Raw genomic sequence first — 16001 nt, forward strand, 5'->3', positions numbered from 1 at the left:
TTTAGCAAGAGAATTTAAGTTTAAAAATATAGGCTTTCTTCTTGTGTAGTTCTGCCAGAAAGCAAAAACAAACAAAAAAATCAGTAATCTGAGACAGTAGCTACAGTGAAGGAAGCTTCCTCATGATGAGCACATCTTGCAGCAGCGAGGAAAGGGGCAGTAATGCCTTTAGAGGGAGACAGTGAATGTAATTGGGTTTGAGGTGGTTGGCTTGGAGTGGTAGAAGGGGAAAAGAGATGCAGAGGAACAGGAGTAACAAGATTAGGGCCCTTTCTTCTTTAGGACTTTCCACCTTTCCATTTGTGGTTGGAGGAAGATGAGAGCTGGCTGTTGTCTCACCTGGGTTTTGGGAGCCAGAGGCTCCTAAAATTAAACTTCATGGGTGTGGAGAACATTTGTTGTTGTTGTTACATTTATGTACTAGTAAAAATAAATAGTTTGTAGGTTCTGCTGAAATGCAAATAATAGTTACACCCAGAGCTAATTTTGTGTTAAAGGAAGGTATATACTTTCTGAGCAAGTTCAGGTACAATATTCCAACCATACTTGCATAAAAATAGCCCTGTTTACACCTATAGTTTCAGTTGATGCAAATATTGTTTTAAACTTAGGTTAGAGTCTGTGGAGGGTGCACGGTGGTTAGTCCTAAAAACTGTCTTTTGTTTATGCCCAGAAGTTGTCCAGTGCAGGCAGCATTCAGTACAGGCTTCCTTCTGTTGGCTGCCCAGCGTGTTACAGGCATGACTTCAAAAGCCAATCTGCAGGAGGGAGGAACTTTTTATTCCTGTGTCACCTCAGCCTTGGGTCTGAACTGTGAGGCTGCAAAAATTGCTGCTGATCATGGTAGTGTGAATCAGGGTTTTGCTTTCTGTATTACTGAGAATACCAGCTAATCCAGAAATTAAGCAAGACCCTTGATTAAATTTGAATGGGCTATCAAACTATCATCAAATGGCATCAACTTTTAGTAAGATAGGGTCAGAATTATCTTCTGCAGTGAAATCCCTACAGGCATCGAAGGAATGGTGCCATGAAGAACAGACCTGCCACTGGCAACTCTCCAGTCCTGCAGATGTGAGGCGGAGGAGGTTCTGCAGGATTAGGGGAGTGGAGAATAAGCTGTGTTCAGCTCGATAACTCTACCCTGGTTTAAAATCTTAGATTGCACAATGTGGGTGGAAGGTGGCAGAAGTTAAGAATGTTTCATAAAAATGTTTATGCAAAAAGTGAAAGCAAAAGATGAAAAACAAAACAAAAGTTGAACCATGTTTGCAGTAATGTAGAAAGTAATCATATGTTTAGTTGACATACAAAAGGGCTTGTGATTTCTCAAAAATGCTTAAATAAATTTTAAACATGTCCATGATCTCGGCTGACCACATGAAAACTGCCAAATTTGTTTTAAATGAGCGATTTTAATGGTTAGTTTGCCATATCTTTTTGATGTTAAAACCAACTCTCTTGCAGTGTAATGGACATTTTAAAGTGGTATTATCACTGTTATCTTGGCTACCAGTGCTATACTATGCTGAGCCGCTGGGACCCTTCACTGCTACACTGAAGTTTTCTAGCCACCAAAATGCAGAGTAACACAAAGCCTAACCAAACATAAAATAAATTACCATAAGCATTTCTCAAAAAGTAGAGCCGGGGTCCTTACTGCCTTGTCTGAATCTTCAAAGCCATAAGTGATTTTTTGCTTTTGTTTTGTCTAGGTGTTGCTTCAATGGCATCCTAAATGCAGCAAAGTAAACATTAAAAAAGAAGAAAAAAAAAAGGCAGCAAACACACACACACACAAAAACAAACAAACAAAAAAACAAACAAAAAAAAACAGCACCACCACAACAAAGATTTTTATTAACTAGAAAATGCAAGGTGTGTATTTTGAAATTAAGACTTGCATATCTTGTTTTGTAATTAAGAAGCTCTCACCTCGCTTTTAACCAGATTGCTTGCTCTCACATATGAGACTTACTGCATTTTCTTACAGTACCTTTGCCCTGTGATGGCCTCTTGTTTAGTGATATTCAATTCGGCTGCCGTTCGCTGGAAGTTCACCCCCTGGTCCCAGACTGTTGGTTCTTGAAATTTGCCAGCTATGCAGATAGAGACATAAAGTAGCCATTTGTTACTTGGCTGGTGTCTACTTCCTCTCTTTTCCTCCCGCATGAGATGTTTTCCTCTTGTGTTTTCACTCTTTAATATGTTTGTGTAGCACTTATCAAAACAGACCCAAACAATGTAATGGGTGTTATGTGTCAATGATAATCAAAGCCATGGTGCTTAAACCACTTTACAAAGGTTTAGGTTTCATCAGTATTCTGAGGTGTATTTGGAAACAATTAGGTCTGTTCTTAGAAAAGACATCCTTCTGACTCTGAACAGTTTTTCTTACTCCAGGCAGAAAAATTCCAAAAAAAACAAGTCTTCTCTTGAGTGGTTTAAATAGTTCTGGGAATGACAATCTAGATTAATTTTATATACTCCAAGTTTGCTGCAAAATCATGTGAAAGATACTGTACCTCAACACTAATTAAATGTGTAATATTAGACTCCTCAGACAAATGCTGAGTTTTATAGGCAAGTTTGTATCTTCATCATGTCTCTACCAGGACACAGGTTTCAATCAGGGTTTGGAGATGTGGGGGGAGTCTTGTCATGTGTAGTATGTATGTTTTGCTGAAATCATTTGCAAATAACCACATCTGTTAGCTATTGGTGTCCTTGCTTAATAGGCAAGTTTAAAATAACTGCTTATACTTGTGTGCTTCTGATTCTTTCTTTTGCAAAACAGATGAACCTCTGTATTCCAAGAATTGTTCCAAATCATATTTTCTGGCACTGTTCTTACTTTTAGTCATTGTATGAATTAAAATATGCTTTCCAGCTCTTGCCTAAGTTGTCAAAAAAAGTCTCTATAGAATTAACATGCATACAGTTTTTGCAATCTTTTTTTTTTTTTTTTTTAAGCAATGTTAAATTTGCTTGAGCAACATTTCTTGTTTTGACTAGTGGGAGATCTAAAAATACGCTACTGTATTGACTGAACTAATTACATTTCAGTTCTAGCCACTACCATCTGGATCTCTGTCTTTCTGGTTACATTTTCATTGCACAGATTGCACACGAATGATTAGCACCAAGAGCTGATTGTCCAAATTTTGTTCTGGGTATTAGCAGCAGCTCTGCAGAACCACATTCAAGTTACTGTGCCCTTCATTTTCCTCTGTGGGTGCTGTGGTCCGGTCTGGGGGTCGCCAGTTCAGCAGGGATGTGGAGAAGGTGGGGACAGTCCAGTAGCAAGCTGCCGAGTTGGCCAGAGGCCTGTAGCCACCTGGCTTACCAAGAGAGGCTTTGAGGGAGCTTTGAGGGACTTCTCTAGTCTGGCAAAGAGAGGGCTAAAATGCAATCAAAATAGATGCTTACTTGAAGAGCACTTAGTCAACCTCTTCTTGGTCAGGAGACATGACATAAGGAGTAGCCAGAAGTAGTAGCTTGGATGGCTCATGCTGGACATCAGGAAGGAAATCTTGTGAATTAGAGGCAGAATTTTCTGCTCGAGTCAAGTGATCTACCAGGCCATGGGTTTCAGAGTTGGTAAAAAGCGAGTATGTGATCGATACTTTCTTCCTCAAACTTTTCATTCCATGGATCAACTAAATCGAGAATTTTTTGTGCCTTGCTTTAGTATAGCAAAGGAGTATGCTACCTGAAGGAAGAAGAGCTGAAGCTATCAAGTTGAGTTCAGGCTGAAGGCACTCCTGGGCATGGTGAAAAGTTCACTCGGGTGGATGTAGATCAGGCAGCAGGGCTTGCATAAGTCTTAGGTTAACACTCCACAACACCCTGTGCTTTCTCTGTTCGTTGAGCTGCTCCTAAGGTCTTCTGTGCCATCTCCCTCTGGCATGATGGTATGTTTTATCCTGGAGTATGATCAGTTTTACCTAGTCTTCATTGTCTCAGCGTTGTAGCACATAATTTTCTACTGTTAGCAGAATATCTCAGGGAATAGCTTATTGATAAAACATTGAGAGAAAGTGGAATGTCATGACAGTGAAAAGCAAAGGGCTTTTATTTAGGTGCCTAATAAGGATTTAGGTAGCAAGCTTTGCCTCTGAAAGGTCTATTGAAAGCTTTCAAAACACAGGAGAAGATTAAATTGTACCAAACCAAGTCACAGAATTAGATGTAGTAAGTGTTCGAAAAGCAGCAAAAGAGTATTTTAAGATCCAAGATATTGCTGATCATCGCTGTTAGTATAAATGATGGCATTCTCCCAAGTAACTTGTAGAAAAAAGATTGACATTATGACCTAGGACTCTGTCTGTTCTATAATACAAACTAATTCTTTCAAAGACATCTCAACATACAAGCTTATCTAATCATAGTGTTTGGACAGCCGTCTTTCCTCCTCTTAACTCTTCTTTTAAGTTCCCACCTGATTTTAGAGACTAACTTCTCAGATATGGATGCTGTCACATACATAAAGTTTGTCCAGTTTATTCAGCCTTATTGACTGTCTTTTGTTCATATGTTCATGTACACTATACTGGTACTGTATTTGATACTATGGTACAGATAATAGGAATGGTCATATTCACTGCAGAAATCTTGGTGGGGTTTTCTTGGTGTTTTTTTTTTGTTTGTTTGTTTGTTTGTTTGTTTTTCTTAACCAGCCAGTAATTTAGAAATGAGTACATTTTAGGGGAGGCTGTCAACAGCAAATAAGGTATGAAGCAGTGCTCATCAACTGGGAACTATGTACTACTGCGAGGAGTGAAAAATGCTCCAACAATTTCAGTGTCACATAGTTTGAAAAGCTTGACAGAGAAAGTTTCAGTTACCTAATGGATTTAATAAGTTAACTTGATTTTTATTCTTTATTTCAATTTCTGTCCCCCCCCTCCCCCCTCTGCCCTCCCTGTCCTTGATAGCTGTTTCCTCACTCCATAACTGAAAGTTTGCGTTCCCAGTATCTGTATTAACACTGCAGAATTTTCAGTAATTCTGTTTACAGCACCTTTTGGTGTGCTCTCCTCTCTTTTCAGGGAGAGGTGTTTGTTCTAGGGTGCCACTATGATCCATTTTACAGTGCAGCCACACAGCATCGTCACACAGGAAGGTTGGGAACTTCTTCCAGTTGCTGCTGCAGAAATTGGCAAGTTGGATACCTCCTGAGAAGTGAAAATTTTAGTTCTGCTTCCACATTGTAAGCTGTGTTCTGTCTCATTATACTACCCAGCTGTTTGCCAGGCAATACTGCATTAACATTTAATACTCTTTTTTCCATCTGATTATTTTTTTTTTGTTTACAAAGGAGGACTAAAGCTTTTTTTTTTTTTTTCTCATTTGTATAGGTCTGTTTTCTGTAGCTAGTCATTGGACCAAAGCAGCTTCTCTTCAAGAGGGATAAAAAACAGTTTGTCAGTGATAGCACAAGGTTTATGACCTGTTCCATGGGGCATAATTAAAAATGGAATTCAGCCCCTTTTTGCAGAATAACTTTGACACATCTGGTTTAAACAGTTTTAGTGCAGAGAGGAGATAAATAGAAGTTTCTTTACACAGTAGATTAGTTTCAGATGAGATATAGGATTCCCTAAAACTCAGGTTCATATAAAAAGTACACCAATGGGACAGCCACCCATGAAATGTGCGTAGTCATCCACTGAATATGTGAAAATAAATGGTAGACTTTATAGCACTAAATAAATAAATAATAATAATAAAAAAATCTTGTCACAGCCCCAGAAGAAAATGTAAGGTAATCACGCAGAAAAGGAGGAGGACCAGGGCTGAATTCCTTTACAAAATCCCTATTCTTTCCCTGCTCTCTCTGCCAGAGCACCTCTGATCCAGTTTTATTCCAAGTTCCCCATCAGAATGTTCATGTTTTTACAGATATAGCACATTTTATGACACCCACTAAAGTTATCTGCTGTGAAATTCAATTGTTTAAATACTTTGTCCTTTTGTTACCCTTTTCTAATGGATTGCCAATACATATTGCTTTCTCATCAGATGCTGATAGTCCCTTTAGTAGACATTACTATTCTGTGAAATGGTGATGAACACACAATACTGGCTTATAGATAGTGAAGTACAAAGTAGTTGTTTCAGCACTTTGCTCTTGAATAGAAAAATACAGTCTGTGTCTGTTTAATATTCACTAGGATACCCTGGTTTTTAAGGAATGTTGCTGGTAGATACCTCTCTAAACATTCAGGTATATTGTTGCTGTATGCATTTTAGTAAATTATTTTTATGCATTTTGAGAGAATTAAGATATGGAGGAGAGGTTTAGTCATATACACTTAAATTAAGGCATTTGTGAAGGCCGTATAAAGTTTTAACAAGAAGTGTGCTTTGCTGCATTGACAGGTAGGAGACCTGATCTGAATTGGGAGCTAGATTACTGGCTTAAATAAAGGACAGCACATGATGGTGCAGTTTAATTTTGATGTAAATTATTTCTAACTTACAACAGGGCATCAATTAATTAGTAAAATGTATGTTTTCTCAAAGTAGTGTGGTTGTGAATCTGAGATACCAGGTTTTAATGTCTTCAGAATATCCCAAGAATTATCTCACTTCTACCACAGACTGCAGCAATACAGTAGTTCTTGACCAATTTGCATGGGGAAATTGAAATGATATAAAATAACAGTTGAAAGAATACAAGTATTTTTAACTTTAGCTGGAAGTACATACAGTTTAAGTCACTGTAGGTGGTCTCAGCAAAGCCATTTCAGATGCAGAAAAGGGGTAGTGTTTTCATTCCCTTGTGTTATATGTACATTATCATGGTTCAAGTTAAACTATTTCCAAAATAATTGGAACATGAGGAAATTGGTTACTAGCAAAGTTAATTCAACCCACCTCCTGCTGTAAACCTTTTACTCTCTAGAGAGGATACATTTTGTTGGGAAGAAAAGAGAGAGAGAGAGAAGTAGAAATGTGTTGCTCTATCATGTAATTAAGTAACTGACATCTTTTTATGATAATACATTTGGGTGGTCTGTTCTTGAAACACTTGATTTGTTAGGAAACATAACCATTTCCGCAAGTAATCTCTAAGTCCTAAATATTTTGAAAAAAATTTGCATTGCGGTATTGCATCAGTGCATTACTCACCAGTTAAACTCTCTAAACTGCTGTCGCTTGGCATTGGAGAGGGCTTCCAGGTTTTTTTATATCAGCAAAAACTTCTGTAAATTATAATATTGTTTGGCAGAGCATGAGGAGTAAATACTGGAAAACTAGATGATTTAAGAGAAAACAAATGGAGAAAGTTGAATCTCATTTTGCTTTTCCTTGGGAAAAAAAAAATAAAAATCCTAGTAGTTTACAAAACATAGAAAGTTTGAAATTGACTTCAGTCACAGTGTTTGTTTAGGTGTTGTGACCCTTTTGTATCCTTGTTGTAGTTTCCTCTCAATCAGCACAATTCTGATTGTCCCCACTGGACACTTTGGAGATTTAGAGACTTGCTTGCTGCAGTGAACCTCAATGATTTTGAGGTTAGGCATGCTGCCACCGAGTCTAGGATCATTTTAACTGCCAGTGGTAATGAGCTGCTGAGTTTTTCAGATTAAAAGAAAAGCACCTTGAATACATTTAAATATTATGCTAATATACATAAACACTAATATGTTGAATAAAGTTCCTGTAACCAGAGCAATCTACCCCAAACTAATTTTTGTAGACTCAGCTGACTGTCAGGTTAGTGATTCCATGCACAAATGTTTAAACTTTAGGTACCAGCAGGAAATAGCTAATGCACTCTATAGTTTACAGTTGGTGAAGGGTCAATATGAAAATATTTCTGTGTTGCAGTTGGTGAATAGAGTCTATGATGGTTTTTCCCAAGCCTGGTTTGAAACACTATTGCTTTTCTAAAATCATAAGCATCTAGAATCACCTTTTGAAAAAGCAAATGTACTTATGGAAACCCAACTGACCTTTTTAAAAATGTGAGAGAAACACAAATAAAAATAAAATCAAGTTATACCTATTTGGTTAAAGATTTTAAAGATAACATTCTTCTCAGTTTATTTTCCATGTGGTTCCACAGCTATTAACTTGCAGATTTTTGTTGTAAAACAAAAATGACAATTTGAATTGAAGTAATCTGATGCTTGAGTTATTAGGAAATATGGGACACTATTAGCTTTCCTTCTTAAGGACATTCAGGAACCATTATGTTGTTATTCCCTTGTTCAGAATAAGAGCAAAGGTAGGACGTGAAACTAGAACCCTCTGCTTCCCTCTCTTGTGCTCTGCGCATGCTGCTGTAACAGCAGCCAAACTACGGGCCCTGAGTAGTTAAATGCTGTGGCCATGCCTTCGGAATAGGGATTTGGTCGCTCACAGGCAGGGCCATAGCTCGCACAGTAGGTAGGACCTGTCAAGAGAGCTTAGGAGGTTGTGGAGTGATTATGCGTTTTGTTCACAGGTGGGAACTCTGCTCAAGAGAGGAGTCTCTCTAGGGAAAGAGCAAAATCCTCTCTTGTCATGGCTCAGAGGCATGCTGATGCCTCCTGCTAATGCTCAAGTTTCTGCTGACTGTCTAGACAGTTCCCATTCTGTAACTCTTCTTTTGTTTCTTACGATGCTCTGTGTCTGCAAAGACCACGCTCATCTCTGACAAGAACATTCTCTATGGCTTGATTAAGTCAAAGTGATCAAAATCTGTAGAGGCAGATTTTCCCTGTAAGGTTTGTCTCAAATCCTTAGTCATATGCCTTTGGCAAGCTGTTTGTCATTCTCCAAGTTAGGAATAAATGTTTAGATTTAAATAAGAAGATCAGACAGTGCACAGTTCCTACTATTCTGCAGTAATTTTGCCTCTTCTGAGGGGAAAAATGCCAGTGCTGGAAACTCTTAACTATATTATTTCTCAAGCCAGTAGAATTTAAGTGTGTCTACTATGTGTACACTTACTACTATAGAGCCTGACTTATGGTGACTATACAACAGAAAACCACTGCACGTTCTGAATGATACTTGACAGGTATCTCTGTAAGCTGTTAATACCAGCAGTTCAAGAAGGTATAATTCTGTATCAGAGGTGGGAAAAAATAGAAAGTATTCATGCATTTTGATACAAAGTTTTTGCTTTAGTTTCTAGGCTTGAGCTACAGACTCTTAACTGTACTTTTCTAAAATCCTAGACTCAGAAGATTCCTGATACAGATGCTGATTAGAACCTCCTTTGGGAGTGGTACTGGTCATTTTCCTTTGAAAGACTGAATTTCTGACAATAGCAGCTGTATCTTCATAGCTTTGTCTGCTAATACCAAGAATATAAAATACTGGGCTTTCTGTAGCAAAAGTGGGCCATCTTTCTTACTGTCTACAATTGTAAATATAATTGTAACAACCAAAAGGAAAATGGGGCCAAATCAGATTCTGTGTGGAACAGCCACAAGCTGTTTCAGAAGTTGCCCCACAAAACATTTATGGCTGGCCCTGAGCAGAGGTGGCATAGCCAGCAATACAAGTTCACCTCATTGTTATCTGAGCCAAGTACAATGTGTTAGTGAAACCTATGGGTGAAGACAGTTTAAACTAACCTTTTCTTTGAGCTAGAAAGTACTGGAGCTTGCACAATTAACTATTCCATCTTGCTCAAAGTTTGTGTAGGGGGGAATGACAGTGGAAACATCTGCAGCACAGTAACTTCATATCCTGCTACAGCTGTTAAGCAAGAAGATATCTCATTCCCCTTGGATCCATTTATATCTGAGATTTTAAAGAAGGAAGCCACTTGTAACTACATCAAATGCTATGTAAGATTTGGGATGTGCCACATTCAAGCATTATGATGCTGCATGCTTCAAAGGCAGCTTGAATGCAATGCATCTTGCACAGCAAGACTGTTTAATCTTGCTGTGGTATTTTGCTCTGTATAAAATAAAGTCACTTGTGCAAAAACAGGATCCCTTGTCCTGTTTTGTATCATGTGAAGTAATTTACTTTTTTAATTCTAAAAGGAGGATTATTATTTTAAGTATGCTTGAATTCATTCATATGTTTTAGTGATAATTCATGTAATTACACCTGAAATACTCTATAAATACCATTTTCTTTCTGTGCACTAGGTGTTTTCTCAGAATATGCAGCTAAAGAGAATTTTTGAAATTCAGTCTCCTCATTGGGTCACTTACATTCATACCGCATAGAAGTACTTATATTTGGATCAGATAGTTTTCATGTTTTCACAGAAATGTCTAAACAGGAATAGGTGCAGAACAAAGCTGTCCCCTGCATCTCTGAACCTTATGGGCAGTGTTGCTTCCTCAATGGGTGGTTTTGCAACGTGCCGAGCTGGAGCAGCGACAGCTCTGGTGACCTGAACGTGTACAATAACGTATAGCAGATATCTGCAATGCTGAAGCTCAGCATCCATTTTTACTCAGCACTTCTTTGGCTCTGTCAGTCACTAGGATTGCTTGAGCCAGGAAAACAGCCCTCCATATAAGCACTGCCCAGCTTGTGGATGTGTGAGCACTGCTGGGGAGCTTGCTAGGCTGAGGGTCTGCAGAAACAGCACGGGGAGATTCACCACTAACTGGAAATGCATTGCAGCTGCAATGTCGTACTCTCCCTCCCTCTGACAACTTTTCAAAGTGAAATACTGAACAGAGGGGAAGAAATGGGGCCTCTTGTGTCCTTAGACCAGAATGTCTTCAAGTCCACATGCTTACTGACGGACTGCTTGGAAATTGGGTTGAGTCATGCTGTATGCAGCCCATATATATCAGCAAGGAGGCAAGCATATCAAACGTACAATTAGTAATGTTTTGTTTGCTTCCCTACCCCCACCCACCATAACTCAAATGAAATGCAGTTTCAGACAAATTTTGTTTACTTACTTTGAACTTAGCTTATTGCAATAAGCACTGACCCGCTTTTCTTTATTACTTAGAGAGTGTGCTCTTAAGGCTTTGTCAGATAGTTCAGTGAATGTTTGCCTTTTTTTTTTTCCTTTTTCCAGAAAATGATGGAAAAATTACTTTTATTTGGGTTGAAATATGTTCATCAATTGTAAAACTCCGACTCTACGCTAGTTTCTGGATACAGTACGTGAAACAAGGCTGTCCTGTATCTCTTAAGGATAGCATGTATACCCAGGCATGCAGCAGAGGATTAAACAGACATGCAGCTAAATCTCTCCCATAAAAAAGATATTGTGTTATATTGTATATGACCTGTAGCCCAAGACACTTTTATGAACTGCTTATCCACTGCCATCCCAACCCCTACTCCCCTATCTGGTACCAGCACTCATTATAAATCATCAGTGTTTCTCTCTTTCTCTTAATATCTTCCTGCTCAAGTTGCATTCTATTTTTTTTATAATCCTTGAGATTAACATTTAGAAAAAAGATTTAAAAAATATTTTGCTGGGTTTTGCCTTTAGGTTATGCTTTGTCCAAGTGATTACCCTAATTTTAAGCATAGCCAGGGTAAGAGAACTGCTGCAAGAACCATCTGTCTGGACTTACTAAATGACCGAGAGGGTGTCTGTCTGGGTGATCTGCATTTAAATTGTATCATCTTATCCTCATTATCTTTTTGTGTGATTGTCTGGGGATTTTTCTGAAAGATTCCTTTAGCATAAATCACAATGTATGATTTCTGATACCTCATTTTTGTCTGTGTGGTTTAAACCAGAAATATATTAAATTTGGTCCTTAGAGTCCTCTTGGTCATTCTTTTTTGTGCCTTTATGAATTAAATCCCTTTCTCCTTTTTTTTTTTTTTTTTTCTTCCAATCCCTGGGTTATTGTTTGTCCACTGGAAATAGCTGATGTCTGAAATTTGCAGGGTGTGTGTGTTCCACAAGCTTTCAGTGTATATTTGCGTACAGCTTGTTTTAACATGTTAATGTGTTTTTTTTTTCTCATATAATCTAATGGTGGTGGCATTTTAATCAGTTCTGAAGGACCACTCTGAAATAGCCTGTGAAATCTGAAAAATACTCCAAAAGGAGCTGACTACGTCTGAGATACTCATTAACAAACATCCATAAATTCATAATTGCAGACTTACTTCCTTGTTTACCATTTTTCTTTCATAACGACGATGAGACATGACAGCTAGTCCCAGGGGATTCCTGCACTTCTCGGCTGGTTGATGTCACACTGCCTTTAGACCTGCATCTCACGAAGTAACCAAGGGACTCACTGGTCTCCCATAAATGTGCTACCTGTCACATCTGATTGTCTTAAAACAGACGCATCTTAGTACTGAAATGGAGAAATATTTGTGCATAAGGGTTTGAACTCTTCTTACAAAGACTGCCTCATTTTCTGCAATAGATCCAAAACTGGGATATGGTTTAAATTGAGAACATAGTAAAAACATTTTGGTTGTAATTGTAAAGATTTTGTTTGTGGATCAGTGTACCTTTGTTTTGGTGTCGGGGAAAAAAACAACAGTGACTTTCAAATAGATTGAGGTCTTTCACTGTATGAAAAGTATTCTAATTACATGTTTGATACTGAATTTCTACTCAGAATTACAGTTCTCTTGTTCAGTTGGTAATTTCTCAAGGTGCAGAGAAAGCTCAGTTCCAGGCTTTTTCTAGTTTAACTGTCAGCTGCAGAATTTGGTCAGAATTCTATATCTTGGTAAATAGAATGTCTTTTTTGGGCCTTTATATTAACATGCTTTTGTACATTTATTATGATTATTAAGTAAATGCTGTTTTTGTGTTATAAATTCTTTGGACTGATCTAGATGTCCCAGGATACTTCTCTGTTGGCTGCTGTGCTCTGGATTCTGGACTGAATTTTAAACTGGTGTTTGGATCTGCTCAACTGTGCCGCTTAAACTCTAATTGTCATATTTGGACTAAAAGAGCAAGCAAAATTTTTCCCTGAAGGTTTGGATGTGTTCATCATTCAGCCTTAAAACTGTTAAGCTTGCAAACAATTTGAACTTGATTGCTCTTCTGCAGAGTTGCATCCTGCTCCAAACAAAATTAACAGCAAGAACACTTTTGAAATTTCCTGGGAACAGAATTGGGCTCTGACAACCTTGTCCAATGTGCTCGTCTTGCCTAAATTTTCTCAGAATTGGTATGACCAGTGTATTTGCACTGATGCTTCGGCTTCCATGCCCAGTGGCTGCTGAGTCCATCAGTTTGGCTGTATCATATTAATCAGTCCTACTGCATTTGATCTCAGTGCCACTTGCCGTCATATCATGGTCTCTCTTGCTCTCTGGAGCTCCCATCAGGCTGAACATGGTTGTTTGGTCAATGGTTTAATTTCCTTGTCAGCTCTGTTGGCACGTGGGACTGTGATACCAGTACAGTGTGGAAGCACAGCTTGGGGTGGGGGGTGTTGTGTCACCCCAGGGCTCTGTGTCTGGGGACACTGCTGGGGCATGGTGTCCCGCACCAAGCCCGTCTGCACCCCTTCCTGCCTGGGCGGGCTTCACCAGACACATCCCTTCTTGCAGGGACGTGACTGTCACTGGCTCCTGTCAATCAGCTGTTCCTGCCAGAAGCACCCAGTATGGTCTTTTTCCCCCTCACCAAATACGAAATGTTGGGTGACTTAAATAGAAGTAAAAACGCTACACCTTATCGCTCTAACAAGAGGTAATAGTTTGTGAGTAGTTTCCAAATATTTACCTTTATTATTAAATTTTCCAGACACACAGCATGCATTCTAGTTTGACACCTCTCAAAACTGAGCGCCGTTTTTAAGGGAAGACCGTAACTTTTGCCTGGAAAAGTGATGTAGTGAGCCATTCTAGCCACATCTATAATTATGTAAAGCTGGCATCTAAGATGACAACATGTAATTGCAGAAAGAAACAAAATATCTACATAATTACCAGTTTCATAAAGTACTAGAAAATGATGAGAGAGAGCATATTGCAAATCTCCAAAAATAAATAGTTTTTAAAGTCATAATCATTATAAAACAGATTTACTTGTGAAGACAGTATTACACATGTTGTAGGTGACAGACTACCCTTAACGTGTAGCACATATGTGGCTTGAAAAAAATGTCAATGTGAGCTGTATTAATAATGAATTTTATTTCTCTTCTATCATCTTAATGGATGTAAGTGCACTGATTGTGAAAATTAGGAAAGAATGGATATTCTTTTTTTAAAAAAAAAAAATTGATTTGATTTTAAAAACATTTTTTGAAATGAAAGCCTGGGTTTTGAAAACATGGCCTTACATGTATTTGGTGAAGCCAAAGCAAAAGAATCCCCTTCATTAGTAGATAAGCTCTCATTTTGACCACTCCATCAATTATTTTCTTTTTCTTTCCCTTTTTCTCTTTTCTTTCCCTTTTCCTTTGTTCTTTCCCTTTTCCTCTTTTCTTTCCCTTTTCCTCTTTCCTTTTTCTTTCCCTCTTTTTCTTTTCTTCTTCTTCTTTTTTCTTTATTCTGTTGCTGGCTATCTTGGAAAACTAGTAAAATACTATCATTTTCCAGATAATGTTCTTAACTTCTTGGCATATGTTCCTCCTTTCAAACCCCTCAGGATAATCCACAGCTCCACAAAAACATGAGTCAAATACATTACAAAGTTCCCTCAGAGAATCAACATCTTTTCCAGCTGTTTGGATACTCTGTCTAAAACCTGACCAGACCTCTCATCTCCCAGTATTGTTTTGAGCTTTTATTTTTCAACTTTGATTTGTTCAATGTTATAATTTCTAAACTGAGCCAATAATTTTGAGTCTCTTCGGTTTTCTTTACAATACTTACACTGGACAATAAAATGATCTATTATCCAAAGAAGATTGCATTGTTTTCAACTATTTCTATTCACTAGTGCAAAATTTCTTACCCATGTCAACAAAACCCTTTTTAAAATCCTCCCTAGGCAGTTTCATATATTATTTATGGATTAAAGTGTCTCCCAACCATATTCCTAAATAGACTTCTAGTTGTTTTGATTGGTTTCGGATAGGTGTACAGCAATTATGGGGGCCATATAAAACTCTTGGTAGATGTTCTTATTTTAAATATAGTTCTGGCAACTGGATAAGTTACATTTTTATTTATTTATTTATTTATTTTTAAAGAATGCATTTGTGATCATTCCAGTTAATTCCTTGTGTATTTTGTCTGGCAAAGTAGTATAAATCTAGTTGTAACAGCTTTAAAGATTGGCAAGTTACCTAGTAAGCAGCCTAAGGTGGGAATTGGGCCTCAAAAGTTTTCCATCTCAATTAGCAAAAATAAGCTTATCCCCTGCACTATCTACATAGAACCATTTATTTTCTTCTAACCTTTAATAAACCTGCATTGACTATGGAGAGAGAGAGCGTTATGTTAAGAGAATCCAGTGCTGGACCTCTTAATATCCGTGAACAGTATGATCTCCCGCTCTATTTTTCATTTGTTGCCTGCAAAGGGAACAAAGCAGAGGAGCCTATAACCATAGTAACACAACGTCCCAAATCTCACAATATATTAGATCATACTTTTAAAATAAAGTGCTCTATAAAATATTATAGCCAGAGATTGTGAAAGTGTTTGTCACTAGAGTTGCCCGGGTGCAGCAGAGGTGCTAATTGTGTGTTTCTGTGCTTGCTGGTGGAACTTTGTAGCTGAAGGTGCAGGGGAATGTGATGAAGGCACTTTGACATGATCATCTGCGAGCTCTTCTGATGCTCAGCAAGCTGGCAGGTGGCTTGTAGCTCTGGGATGTGGTGCTGCTCCACTGGCACCCCAAATGAAGATCCCAGTCCTGTGCCTGGCCCAGTGTGGATGATCCTGAGCAGTCGTGCCAGCAGTCAGTCCGGGGATTCTGTGCTCGTCGGCTTCAGCCTCCACCTTCCCTCCTCTTCCTCCCTTCTCTCTCTGGCTGCTGACCCTCTTCTGTATCAGCTGAGTGGGAGGCTTGCATGCTATCCACAGCTCCATCCTTGCCTCCCTGTACCTGATGCAGCTCACCAGCATGGCATGACCCAGTTCAGTCTGTAAGCTTAAAAAGAATAAAAATAATAATTAAG

General features: G+C 38.4%; 1 protein-coding gene and 1 long non-coding RNA gene across 13 annotated transcripts in view; one reads left to right on the forward strand and one right to left on the reverse strand.

The window, feature by feature from the left end:
• The window catches only part of ARL15 (ARF like GTPase 15), a 216987-nt gene that overhangs the window by 143184 nt on the left and 57802 nt on the right, over window positions 1–16001 (forward strand). The window lies entirely within an intron of this gene.
• Window positions 1–16001, reverse strand: part of LOC310889975 — an 87858-nt gene that overhangs the window by 45731 nt on the left and 26126 nt on the right. Inside the window, exon 2 of the long non-coding RNA XR_014576954.1 lies at window positions 1–15973. This exon is cut by the window's left edge and continues 45731 nt beyond it. This is a non-coding gene — a long non-coding RNA (uncharacterized lncRNA). The remainder of the gene's footprint in view (window positions 15974–16001) is intronic.

Source organism: Anser anser, assembly GCF_964211835.1.
Source record: "Anser anser genome assembly, chromosome: Z".
Classification (NCBI taxonomy): domain Eukaryota; kingdom Metazoa; phylum Chordata; class Aves; order Anseriformes; family Anatidae; genus Anser; species Anser anser.